The sequence below is a fragment of the Petaurus breviceps genome, unplaced genomic scaffold (assembly GCF_028583685.1).
Source record: "Petaurus breviceps papuanus isolate PSGF00001 unplaced genomic scaffold, PetGlider_PUasm1.0 90808, whole genome shotgun sequence".
NCBI classification, from domain to species: domain Eukaryota; kingdom Metazoa; phylum Chordata; class Mammalia; order Diprotodontia; family Petauridae; genus Petaurus; species Petaurus breviceps.
This window is the reverse complement of record NW_027187349.1, coordinates 8,178,356-8,192,431: the sequence shown is the minus strand read 5'-3', so window position 1 is coordinate 8,192,431 and position 14,076 is coordinate 8,178,356. Positions and strand designations below refer to the sequence as shown.

The following is a 14,076-nucleotide window of genomic DNA, read 5'->3' as shown; positions in this document are numbered from 1 at the left end:
TGTCTGTCTCTCTCTCTCTCTCTCTCTCTCTCTCTCTCTCTCTCTCTGTCTCTCTCTCTGTCTCTCTGTCTCTCTCCCTCCCTCTCCCCATCTCTCCCTCCACCATTGTTGGAAGACTCTCCACCTCAATTTTATCTTAAAATTCCCTGTTTCCTTCAAATCTCACTGTCAAGAGCCTTCTTCAAACCTAAACACCTCCCTTCCTTCCCCATCTCAGTACTTTCTAATCTAAAATGATTTTGTATATCCTTCATATATGTTTTGAGTATACCTATATGTGTCAGCAACAACATATGTACTTGCAGGCTTCTCCATTAATATGTTAGGTCTGCACATAATAGGTTTTTAATAAATGCTTGATTAATTGATAACTTGATTTCTGGATTTTTACATTTAACAATTTGTTTAATTGTAGGTTCTATTTGACTAAGATGGATTTCTCTGGAAGCAATAATTTATTAATCCTTATAAACCATTTATACCTTAATGTATATAAAACTTTGGATTAAGGCAATAATTCACCACAGAAAGTGACTAGATACCACTGGAGGAAGAAAAATTCCTAATGGGGAGGTTGTAGGTAGTGAAACCTAACTTCATCTCCTTCAGTTATGCCTGGAATGGGACTTGCCTCTCCCTTCTTTGCCAAAACACACACACACACACACACACCCCTTCCTAAAGAAGTCCATTTACAGTGGTATTACCGAAATCATTCCAGACAAAACAGAAATGTTTCTGATACTGTATGAAATTATTTTTCTATCCCTGAAAGGTAGCTAACTAAATTCTGGGGGGAAAAAGTAAAGCCTGAACAATTAAAGAAAACCAGTCTTCCACTTGGGGGAAAAACTGCTTCCCCTCTTTTCCTCAATATTATCTCCATTTCTGTCTGTCCTGTCTGTCAGGAATAAGAAAAAGGAAAGAACACCTATTCAAGTTAATCTGCTAACCAATTAACACCTGACATGAAAGTAATAAATCACATCCCAAAGTTTATTGACAACCAGGAAAAATAACCTTTCCAATGGCTTGTGGCATGACCTTTCACTCCAAAGAGTGTAAGAGAAGCTCAAGCTTGGCTTTTCAGAGATATCAGAATCCCCATTCATGACACATTCTAGGCTAATATTAAGAAGTGTCAAGCACTGAATTGAAAGGGCATACATTGCTGAAAACACAATTATTCGTGATTAAGTATCATCCAACATTTCATGCATACAGTCTATTTTTAATATGCATATTTTAAGTCCAATTGAACTGACTTTCCCTTTTCAAGGGTTCATTATTACTATCTTCTTTTCCACAGGGGGTAAAGAAAAAAAATAAAATGTTCCATAATGTATCATGTGTTAAAATGACAGGGGGGAAATACTCTTCTATCACTACAGCAAATTCCATTAAATGTCAAAAGAATTTAAAGCCTTGTTGTTGCAAATCTCCAGCTCAGAATGTTATGAGTATTTAGATCTTTGGCAGCTTTAATATCAAATGAGCGTGGAAATCCTTTGGAAATCCCCATTTGGCCTTAGAAAGGAACATGATTACTAGTTTGTTTAAAGAGAAGTTCATAATGATGCATGGGATTGAAGAAATAAAGGAAAGATTTGGAATTGTTCATATTTTTAAAGATCTGTTCCATTATAAATTATATATATATGTGTATGCACATATAAATATACATGCATGTATGCATATATATATATATATACACACATATTTTTTCCCTTTTTTCAATGAATGGAAGACGCTCTACTTCTATACTATCTAGACAACTAGGTGGCACAGCAAATAGAGCACTGGACCTGGAGTCAAGAAGATGTGAATTCAAATATGATCTTAAATGCTTACTAGTTGTTTGACCCTGTGCAAGTCACTTAACCTCCTTCTGCCTCAGTTTCTTCATTTGTAAAATGAGGAAAATAATAGCACCTACCTCCCAGGTTAGTCGTAAGGATCAAATTAAATAGCATTTGTAAAAAATTTGTTAGCCTTGAGAATTTAAGGTCTAGAGATGTTATTATTAATAACATTATTACTATTAATCTTTACTGTAACAATTTTTGCTTCCAATCCTTTAAGTATTTAAGCTATTCAGTTCAATTTGTCCTCTGGTATTTTATGTTCAATATTGGAATAAGAGGAGACACTCATATGTCATTCCAAAGTTAACAGATTTACATAGCCATAGTGGAAGATACTCAGTAATAATAGGCATTGAGGATACCTAGAGTTTATTCAACCCAGAAAAGCTCTCCTGCTTCTGGAGTTGCACCATCATCGTCTACCAACCCAGATACAGAGCAGGTATAGAGCTTCTCATGGCTCTTCTATGCTTGTATAAGTGATAAGAAAGTGGTGTGAATAGACTGATTCTAGCTATCACAGGGAGGGGCTTAGGTTACAACTCCCACCATAAGCAGCTACCTTTTGCAAGGCACTGTACTAGACAATGTCAATACAAAGATGACTAAGGCATACTCCTTGTCCTTAAGGAATTTGCAATCTAATAGAAAAGAAAAATGGAGGTTTAGTAACAATAAATATAGAAATAATAAGTGCATAGGGGAAGTACAGTGTTTTGAGATAAGGAAAAATAGATTACCTCTTGTAGGGAGAATCAGGGAAAATTTCTTGGAGGATGTCATGCCTGAAATGAACCTTGAAGGATATTGAAATAAAAAATAAAATAAGTATATCTCCCCAGGATTTGATATCCAAAGGAATTTCATATAGGTCATAAAAGATGAATTGTCTAACACTGACAGAGTTCTAAGACAATTTTTCTCCTTAAAAACAATGTAGTATCAATGGGATATAGGATGATGAAGTAACTGGAAACTGTACTATACAAAGATCATTTGAAGGCACTGGGGAAATTTGGCCTTTTGAAGAATCAGCTGTGACTAATACTGAAATCACCCTGATGCAGGTCCTCATTACCACATACCTGGACTATTGCAATAGCCTGATGGTTAATCTCCCTGTCACAATTTGATCCCGCTCTAATCCAGCCTCCATTCACCTGTTAAATTGATTTTCCTAAAACAAAGGTCTGACGACATCATCCCTCTATTCAATAAACTCCAATGGCTCCCTATTACCTAGGGGATGAAATAGAAAATACTGTTTATCTTTGAAAGCCCTTCATAAGCTGGTCCTTTCCCACCTTTCCTGTCTTCTTATACTTTGTTCCCTATGACATCCTCTGTGATCCAATTGTGCTGACCATTTTGTGGTTCCTCAAACTAGAAACTCCAGTCTCCCAATTATAGGCACATTTACTGAGTGCTCCCCAGGGCTGGAACATTTTCCTTCCTCACTTCCCTCGCTTCCTTGAAGTCTTAGCTAAAATCCCACCTTTTACAGGAAGTCTTTCCTGGTCTTCTTTGCTCTTAGTGCATTCTCTCTGAGACCACTTCCAATTTTTCCTGTTTATATCTTGTTTGTACATAGTTGGTAAAGTGCTGTTACCTGCATTCACCTATGAGTTCCATCAGAGTAAGAACTGTTTTTATTTGTTTTGGTTTTTTTTCCTCTCTTTGCATCTTCAGTATTCAGCACAGTTCCTGGTACATTTGTGGTACATCATGTCTGATTCTCATGAGCCCATTTGGGTTTTTCCTGGCAAAGATACTGGAGTGGTTTGCCATTTCCTTTTCCAGCTAATTTTATGGATGAGGAAACTGAGGCAAATAGAAATTAAATTACTCACCCAGGGTCACACAGCTAGCAAGTATCTGAGGCCAGATTTGAATTTAGGTCTTCCTGACTCCAGGCCCAGCTCTCTATCCACTATACCACCTAAGTGCTCTGAGATCAGATTATGAAAGTAAATGAAGAGAATGCTATGGAGCTGACCATTTGTCTGACTCAGTTAAGAAACATTCAATAAACATTTACTAAGTGGTGACATATGTAGAGAGAAGGGGATATATATATATATATATATATCTCAGATTTTGTAAAAGTAAAAATGAAAAGATTCAGCAGTGGATTAGAGAGGAGGGACTAGAAAACAACACTGAGGTCAGTAACCCAGATGCCTGAGAGGATAACCATGTTCCTTGATGGTAATAGACAAGTTTAGAAGAGGAGAGGATTTAGGGGGAAAGATCATGAGCTTTGACTTGAATACAATGAGTTTGATATGCCCAAGAGGCAACTGGTGATAAAGAGTCAATAAATCACAACTTGACTCGCCAAATCTCTCATCTCTTTAATATAGATGCCCATGTTCTCTGCTTTTAACATGCTAGTAGGATTATAGGCAGTGTCTACCAACAAATATGTACCCATTTGGTAGACCACAAAGCAAACTATGAAAGAGATAAGGAGCAAAAGCTGGCAGAGAGAATGGGGGAAAAGTATGCCATGAAGCACGAAGGATGGTGATGATGATGATGATGATATTTATATAGTGCTCACCATGTTCCAGGCATTGTACCAAACACTTTACAATTATTATCTCATGCGATCCTCACAACAACCCTGGGAGGTAGGTTCTATTATTTTCCACATTTTACAAGTGAAGAAACTATGGAAAACAGAGGTTAAATGACTTGCCCAGGGTCACAGTCCTGACTATCTACTGAACAACCTATCTAGAAAGAAGATTGGATTGTGGTATCAGAAAACCTGGGTTCAAATTCTGCTCCCACTATTTAGTTTCTACTTGACTATTTATTTTATTTTATTGGAGGCAAACACAGTTAAGTAACTTGCTCAGGGTCATACAGGTAGTAAGTGTCTCAGCTTGGAGTTAAACTCAGATTCTCAGTCAGGTCTTCCTGACTCCAGAGCCAATGTCTACCTACTGTGCTACGTCACTGCCCCCCCAACTGACTAAACAAATTACTTGACTCCTTTGAACCTATTTCTTCCAGATTTCTTAAATTCTAAAATTTCTGAAAAGTCAATTATTAAAAGAGATGTTAAATGAGCAGGACTGAGAGTGACAGTATAAAAGTGTGCTTGACTCAAGTGGTGAGCAGAAGCCAAGGTTAAACGGGAGATGAGAGCAGGGATAAAACTCAGGTCAGTCTCATCAAGGCCTCTTCTCATTCCACTGTCCTTGACATGCAATGTGTCTGAATGACATCCATCCAAATCCTTTGACTTGGCTAATTTCCTGGATAATATCCAATTACTATCTCACTGCTGGTATATTTAGCTGAGCAGCAACAGAGATTTTGATGGAAGAAATTCTTGTTGTCAAACACAATCTCAACATTACCAGCACACATCAGAGCTATAAAATATGGTGATTTCTGCACAATAGTTTTAATGTTGCTTCTTGATATCTAACATTCACACTCTTAATAAAAAACAGTTCTCCAAAGTTATGAAGTCACGATCATGTACCACATTATTCTATAAATAAATGAACTAAGTCCTGCTATCTACAATGGCTCTGATTGTGATCCTATGACAGCACTGTCTATTTTCTGCTTTGGTCAAAAGAGAACAAATTGATATTATTCAATTCAATTCAACAAATGTTTGTTAAATCCTTACTATGTCCAGAATGCTGAGCAAAGCATTTGAGGAGACACAAAATATAGATAATGGATAGTGCATGGATGGAGTCTGTAGCTAAACTAGAGAGAAAGGGGGCAGTCAGGTGGCATAGTGGATAGAGTGCCAGGCCTGGAGTCAGGAAGATCTAAGTTCAAATCTGGTCTCATACATTTACTAGTTGTGTGACCGTGGGTAGGTCACTTAACCCCATTTGCCTCAGTTTCCTCATCTGTAAAATGAGCTGGAGGTAAACCACTCCAGTATCTCAGCCAAGAAAATTCCAAATAGGGTCATGAAGAGTCAGACATGACTAAAATGACTGAACAAAACAAAGAGAAAGGGCACATGCTCACATGATTCCAGGCCTATAGTATTCCAGTTGATTAATGATCTCATTAGTGTAGGTACTCTGCTCTTCCGTGACAGAGATCACAACCTATCCATGCTTTCCTATGTTACATGCTCCCCTAAGTTTGCTACAGTTGGTCCATACAACATGCTCATGGTAGTGTAATAGGAATGGCGATTTAAAGATCTTCCTTGCCCCTTAATAAGCTTAAGGGAATTTGAAGACCTTCTCTGCTTTGAAGCTATACTCTGCCCTGTAAATAGGCTGAATGTAATCACATGGAGCCTGTGGAAGGAGTTTGCTGAAGGGTGGAGCAGAGCCCACAGGAAGCTGGGAGTCAGAGCAGCTAGACTGGAAGGAGGAGAGCATGCTTCTGAGGGAGACAGGCTTGTCTTTACATCATGGGAATGTCAGTGGGACATGTGAGTCATCCGTCAGCTATTGTTCACCCTCATTACATGACAACTGGAAAACAGAGTTGGAAAAAGAAGCTAGAAAACCTTTTGCAACCTATCCTCAACTTACCTTTCCAACCACATTTGTCATTACTCCTTTCCATGCAGGTTGGTCTCGAGACCACATGTGGCCTTCTCGGTCTTTGGGTGTGGCCTTTTGACTGACTCCAAGTTTTGCTGAACAAATCCTTTTATTAAAGGGATTTGTTCTGTAAAACGTGGTCAAAGGACTGCACTTTAGGACCTAAAGGGCCACAAATGGCCTCAAGCCCACAGATTCCCTACCCCTGCACCAGCAAAAAAAAAAAATCTTCTTCTGCCTCTCTGCTTTTAAATTTGATGTCACCTACATACCTAAAATGCTTTTCTCCTCTCCACCTTCAGAATTTCTTCTTTAATCATGAGACTTAGTTTCTATAAGAGGCCTTTTCCATGTCTCCAAGTGCTAGTGTCTTCTCAAAATCACATTGTACCATATTTGTATTTTGCATATATTTTACACACCTACATATGAACATAAAACTCTCCTGCATAGACTGTAAACTTCTTGAGAGTAGGAATTATTTTCTTTTGAACCTTTGTATTCCTAGTATTTATTATGATGTCTAGTACACAGTAGATCCTTAATAAATGCTTGGTGATTGATTGATAAAGAAGAGCTTCAGGATGGTGATGGCCCAGTTTTAAGGGCATTGAGGGACAGAATCGCAAAGTGCTAAAAGAAGATAAGATACCAAAGTCATGAGGAAAAAATGGACCTCATTATTAATAGATAACATTTACATAGCTCTAAGGTTTGCAAAACATTATATGTGTTATTTCATTTGATCTTTACAACAACCCTGTGAGATAGGTGTTATTATTATCATCCTAATTTTACAAATGAGGAAACTGAGGCTGAGAGGTATTTTTAAATTCAGGTCTTCCTCACTCAAACTCCAGCAGAGTACTACCTAGCTGCCCAAAAGGCAACAAAAGGATATTAATAACTGCCAGATATAGATCTTTTTATGGGAATAATTTGGATATTACTAGGGAACGTATCATCTTTTGCAAGTGATATTACGCAGTGCATCATATCATTACCATGAGACAATTTACTGAAAGGTAGAGAGAATACAAGATTCTTTTCTTATTTTGGAGGGACTATGAAAAAGAGGGTTAAAAAAAATAAAACAAATCTCCCCCCTCCAAACCTCTCTTTCAATTAACTTGTATCTCATGGCTATGTCAAACATATACAAGATTCCTTGAAAACTGGTACAATAGATAACCGTGTTCACCCCCTAGTGAATACAAAGAAGAAACAAGGAGCTTCACCGATGAGATTCACCACCATCGTAGACCAAAGCAGGGTCAGAATTGAAGAGGGATATCTTGTAGATGAGATCCATCAAAGACTTACATTTGTGAATAACATTGTGCTGAACGCAATTTATAATGTGAAAAAAATTACCTGAGGGGGACAAAGGAAGAAAGATCTCAGAAGACTGGCTAATAGTATTAATATCTGACATTTACACAGCACCCTAGAATTAGCAAAGGGCCTTACAGGCATGATCATTTCTGCTTCTCACAACAGTTGAGGGAGGTACTGTTTTTATCCCCATTATACAGATCCAGTAACTGAGGCTCAGAAGTGGTTAAATGACTTATCTAAGGTTATTCAGTCAGAAAGTATTTGAGGCAGGATTTGAAACTGGGTCTTCTCAACTCTCAAGTCCAGCACTCTGTCCCCTATATTATGAAAGCTTCCCAGCAGAGGCAGGATTTCAGCTGAAGCATTTAATTTCCATGGAGTTTTTTTTTAATACTTTGTGTCATACTATATGAATATTTATATTTCTAAATTATTTCTTATATGTCAGGCATCTAGGTGATACAGTAGAGCATCAGGTCTGAATTCAGGAAGACCTGAGTTCAACTCTAGCCTCAGATACTTACTAGTTTTGTGACCCTGGGCATGTTACTTAAAAAGTATGCTTGCCTCAGTTTCCCCATCTGTAAAATGGAGATAACAACAGCACCTATATCCCAGGGTTGTTGTAAGGATCAAAATGAGATATTTGCAAAGCAGAGCCTGGCATATTGTAGGCATTATCAGACTGCAAGCTGTTATTAGTTATAATTTTATTTTCTCTCTCAAACTAGATAACAGTGAGATAGTAATCTCCTCAAGAACAGAATTATGTTTTATTTTTCTTTTGTATCTCTCCTTTGTACCTCCTTCCCCAACAATGCTGGATATTCCCTTTCTAGAGAGGTGAGCCTTCTTTACACAATGTCCCCTCCAGCATCTGTCTCCAAAAAATGGCATGTTTCCTATGGTAACATTCTCCACAAAGTGAACCCAAATATCTCCCCTACTACCTCATGTTTAGCCTTTGCCTTCAGGCAAGGATTAATGGAAATGATAGAAATGTCATATCTCTTAGCCAGCAGCAGCTCCCATCCTCCTGTGTCCTGGGAGGATGAATAGGGTAAGGGTTCTAAGTCAAGGGCATGAATGGTCACAGCTGCCATATGTTATTAACAACAAACTGAAAGCTTCCACAAAGAGCCTTAAGGTTTATAAGTGCTTTCTTAATGAAAGTTACCATTTATGAAGCATTTAAAGTTGAAAAAGCACTTCATGGATGTTCTTTCATTTTCTCCTTACCATAACCCTAGGAGATAGGTGCTATTATTATCCCCATTTTAAAGATGAGGAAACTAAGGCAGACAGAGACACATAGCAAGTAAGCATCTGAGGGTGTCTGAACTCAAAGCTTTTCCCAACTATGGGTCTATTTTTCTATGACTCTGCTGCTTTTTCCCCCCATAACAACCCTGCAAAATAGGTGGTCTAGGTGTTATTCTCTGTTTTAAAGAAGAGGAAACCAACTGAGCCATCACTGACCTTGCTGATGGCTATACCATTGAGAAGTATTGAAGCTGGCATTCCAAAACTTATCTCCACATTCTTTCTTGTACAGCAGTGCAAGGCCTAGGGATGCTCTGAAAGTCTTTAGACCAAGCCTCTAGCCTTCAGGAAACAAAACATTCTCTATCTTTTGCAGGCTTCAGGTAGGTCTAATGATGCATTTGGTTTAGAAGCTAGTTCTCTTAAAACACACATCCCTGACCTCCAAAAGTTCCCTGAAAAGAAAGGGAATGCCCTAGCAGAGGGAGGGAAACTGCTCGTATCCATAACAACATAGTCACTGTTCCAGGTGGTACAGATTGTAAGCATGCCAAGAAGGTAACCATTGAAACCTGAAAAGCAGGTGATTTGTATTAGGAGAAAGCAGTTAATTGACAGCAACCAGGAGCTAAGGGATTCAAATCTGCTTTTGTTTATTGGATTTCACGTGAGCCACATATGTAACATTTAACATGTGAGCACATACAATCACATCGTGCATACAGAGCTAAAACTAAGAATATTTGCACCTGGAAAAGAATCAGTGGGGCTAGGATAGAGACACAGGGGTGCAGCAGAACCAGATGTCAGTCTGACTATGAGTGTCATAAGAGGAGTCCGGAGGTGGCACCTGGAGTCAGAAGGATCTGAATTCTAATGTGACCTCAGATACTCACTAGCTGTGTGATCTTGGGCAAGTCACTTAACCTGTTGTAAGGTGAATTTTAGTGTGTAGAAAAAGATTTTTGTTATTATTTCTTAAAGTTCAGTTTCCCAGGATCCATAGCCATAACAATCTCTTGTTTCCAGGTATTAGATATGAGTTCCCATAGTTATGGTTCAAAACATCTCCACCATGCTTGCACATCATTATATGATGATAAATAATATAAACATCCACTACGACTGCATAGTGAGATACAGGGATGGGATGATGTAAACTTATGAGGCTATTGCTGGCAATATGCCTTCTTTGTCTGTTGCCCCTATAAAGCAGGTGGTCGGTGGTCAGTGAATGGGGAACCTTAGAGTTGAATGCACAAATGCTATGTGTGCCTCGACTGGCCCCCATTGAGGCTTAGGGGGAACCTTAGGGTTGAATGCACAAGCTGGAATGCTGTGTACCGTTATTGGCCTCCATCAAGGCTTGGAGGGAATCTGTGTTTGCCTCAACTGGCCCGCGTTGAGGCTTGAGGGGATTTAAGGGGATGCATAAGTTGTGCCTGTCTTGACTGACCCCACTGAGACATAGGACTAGTTTCCCCCACTTCCCACCGGCCTCTGTGAGAAGGGTGATTAGGAAATGCTGTAGGAGTTTGCCCTCACATTATCAGCAATCCTCTTCCTGAGAAACTAGACTAGAATAAAGTACGATTATTAACCCCTTCTTAGTGTCTTTCCTGTCTGACAATCAAGAGTGAACCTGTGCTAGCAGCCCTTCTGTGTGCTGTGTTTATTTATCTTACACCTGTTTGCCATAGTTTCCTCCTCTGTAAAATGAGCTGTAGAAGGAAGTGGTAAACCAATCCAATATCTTTGCCAAGACAACCCCCAAAATGGGTCACAATGAGTCAGACATGATTGAAAAACAACTGAACAACAATATACCTATGGAGTACTCTGGAATAACACTTCCCATACATACAGCATACCTATGGTCAGACTGGCCTCTAATACTGCTGTCCCCCATGTCTTCTTCCTAGCCCTGCTGATTTTTCCCAGGTGAAAATAGTCCTAGTGTTATCTGACTTCTCATCTTTACAAGGGTTGAAAGGTGAGGTAGGAGACAAGCCTTGCAAAAGGTGGTGGGATCCCTAGGGACAGTGGCCTAGGGCTAATTGTACAATATAACTGCATGGGCTGTGAAAGCATGGAGAGGTGAGTAAAGGAGAAAATGGTGACCATTCTGAGGAACCTCCCTCCCACTTTGACACCATGCAGGGGTGTAGGGAATTGGAGGAAAAATGGTTACTGTGCTCATCTTCCTCCCACAGAAACCCTGAACTCTGCCCTTGGATCACCTGTCCTGACAGATAAGATTTTTCCCTAGGGCCCAGACCTTCAAGTAACTCCTTGCTGTGACCCATCCCTCACTGTCATGAGTTATCTTCCTCCATTAGCATATTTACTCCTCAGGATCAGGGTCTATCTTGTTTGCTTATATCCCCAGCACTTAGCAAAGTGCCCAGCACAGAGTAAGCATTTAATAAATATTTTATCTATCTGCCTATAGTAGTTATAGCTCTGGACATAATATAGGAATTGACACATAAATGCACATATGTGGGGGTGAAATGGGAAAAATGAATAAATCATTCAGACGTTGGTGCTCACCACATTCAGTTTATATATTTCATATGAATTCCTGAAACTTAATTTTGATCATTACTTTCATGTCCCTTCCCTTCACCCCCTCACTAGAAACTTCAGTTTTTTCTCCTTAATTCATTCCTATATCCCCCTTCAATGTAACATGCTGCTGTAAGTTAATGTTTTGTCAGAATGGTGTTGAGGCAAGGAAGGGGCCCTCTTTCATTGAGAGGTAACTTTATGGTGGATTGTACTATCAAAGAAACTCATATGCTATCTGCTTTGCTAAAGGGCTGCCTTCTTGTAAAGACAGAGGTCCCAGTTCTACAAGAGTTCATGTTCTCTAATTTCCAAATTTCTAGCTACTTCTGCTAGTCTGTTTTTCCCCTGGGACTGACTCCACTGAGGATTCAATCACATCTCTGAAGGTATGTCCCCACCTCAGATAGAGAAATTCCTATTTTGAGAATGTTAAAGAGTTTGATATGCTGCCTTCAGGTTATTTTGAGCTATGAGGACTCAAGAATTTTTTTTAAACCAGAGAATAGTGCAGGATATTAAAAAAAAAAAAACCCTGCCAGGTCCCAGTCAGCTGCAACTGTTCATAGTAAGCATGCACGCCATAGTTTAATGCTATAGCCCTGATTAAAAATAGATTTTAATTCGCTATTGGGCTAAACTAAGACTATGCACCTGTGTTTTCCCATTTCCTTTGGTGAACCCTGTCACCCGGCTGCCAATGTGCTCTTCAGTTAACTTAATGTCTCTACCTGTGCTCCTTTGTATCTATCAGCACAGGCTTTGAGAAGGATTTCAGGGAGCAATGTCTACAAAGAACAATTTTTGTGGTCACTAGAAGGCATCTTGGCATGAATCTTTGAGTGGATTGTTAAAAGCATTTTATTGGGGAAAAAATGAATTTATTGTTGTAAATACAGGGTTCCAGAGGAATAGATGGCAGAATTAACATTTTTTTCTCTTTTTTTAAACTTTGGCAGGGAGAAGCCTCAGTGGTGCTCCAGCTAATGAGGAGAGGCATTCCAACCCCACCCAGTACTCCAACACTGGATTCTTTATGCTAAAATTAGAATACAGCTCTGGCATTTCTGTCCATTTTCCCTGCGTGCTCCAGTTCTCTCCTTTAGATCCTGGGTGTGTCTCTGAAGCAGCCTAACTCTAGTAACATGTGACTGGCTTTGTTTGGCCATGATCTATGAGACTTGGGAGAATGGTTTCAGATGTAGTTCATTACACATTTAGTTTTCTCCAAACTCCTCTCCTAGACTATAAGCTCCTAGAAGGCAAGGACTACTTTTTTTTCTTTTACTTTGTGCCCTTTAACTGTTGCTGAGATGACCAAGTTGTGGAAGCTGCAGGAACTGGGGGAGGAGGGGCATGGTGGGGGGAGGGCATATATGAAGACGGAGATGAAGCAGGTGAACAGCTGGTCCTGGAAGGGCACTGTAAAGAGTGAAGAGAGAGTGTCAACAAGGATAGCCAAGGGCCTTCAGTGCATGACACGCTAGGATTGGTTGAAAGAATTGGGCATTAGCCTTCTTCTTCTGAGCCCCAGGAGTGATGGGTGGATGTAGAAAGGAGACCAGCTCGATCCTGATGGCAGGAAAACCTTCCTAACCATTACAGTTGTCCATTATATGTTCTCCAGAGGTGGCAGTTCCCCCTCCTGGGGAGATTGGAATGGGGATTGGATAACCTGTGTTATAGCAGGGATTTCCCTTTATATAAATGCTAGACTATAAGAACACCCCACTCCCTTGGAGCTCTCATAGTACAGGATTCTGTGGTGCAGAGACAATTCCATGTGCATGGTAAATATTTAATAAATGTTGTTTGGATGAATGAATGGATGAATAAATTGCAAGTCAGAGAGATTGCACTCATGAAAACCTGTGTAGCAGACAGATAAGTTATCTTTGTTTTGTTTTGTCCCTCTTGGCTCCATGATGCCGTCACCCTTCCCCCATATTTCCTTTGGGTTCAGATTGTGAACTCCCAGATATCCTTCTAGACAAAGCCCCCTGACTGTTGCTGAGAAGAACAAGTTTCTAGGGCCTCAGGGAGGGAGCATATGGGAAGAAGGAGATGGTGTAAGTGAACAGCTGGTGCTGGGGGAATAAGGAAAAGCAGGAGGCTCATATGCATATAATCAGCAGATAAAGGGAGAATTAGACCTACCTGCTGGTAAAGAACAGCCTCAGCCATCCACCCCAATTTCCTTCCTTCTTTTGCTCCTGTCATGTTATTGCACCTCATTTTTAAAATTTCTTCCCCTTTCAGGCTGCTCATAATACTCACTGTTAGACTCCACCCATAAACATTCAATGGGAGAAAGAATGTCAGAGAGGCCCACTCTGTGATTTAACCCAGTCTCAGTCCTGAACCCACCTAAGGATGGCCTTGCTGTCTTGTTCCCTTGCTCCTAAGACTATATACCATCACCTTAGCTGTCACTCCCTTCTCCCCCTATTATGCCACTTCTCTGTTGCTCAGAATGACAGTTACTAGGTAGGATAGGTAGG

At 39.8% G+C, this 14,076-nt stretch overlaps 1 long non-coding RNA gene across 3 annotated transcripts in view; it reads left to right on the top strand.

Annotated features, from left to right (window-relative positions):
- LOC138147908 (uncharacterized) overlaps positions 1-13,392 on the top strand; it is a 37,513-nt gene extending 24,121 nt beyond the window's left edge. For all 3 annotated transcript variants that reach the window (XR_011164923.1, XR_011164921.1, XR_011164922.1), the window contains 2 exons: positions 11,899-11,964; positions 12,535-13,392. This is a non-coding gene — a long non-coding RNA (uncharacterized lncRNA). The remainder of the gene's footprint in view (positions 1-11,898; positions 11,965-12,534) is intronic.
- The last annotated feature ends 684 nt before the right edge of the window (positions 13,393-14,076 follow it).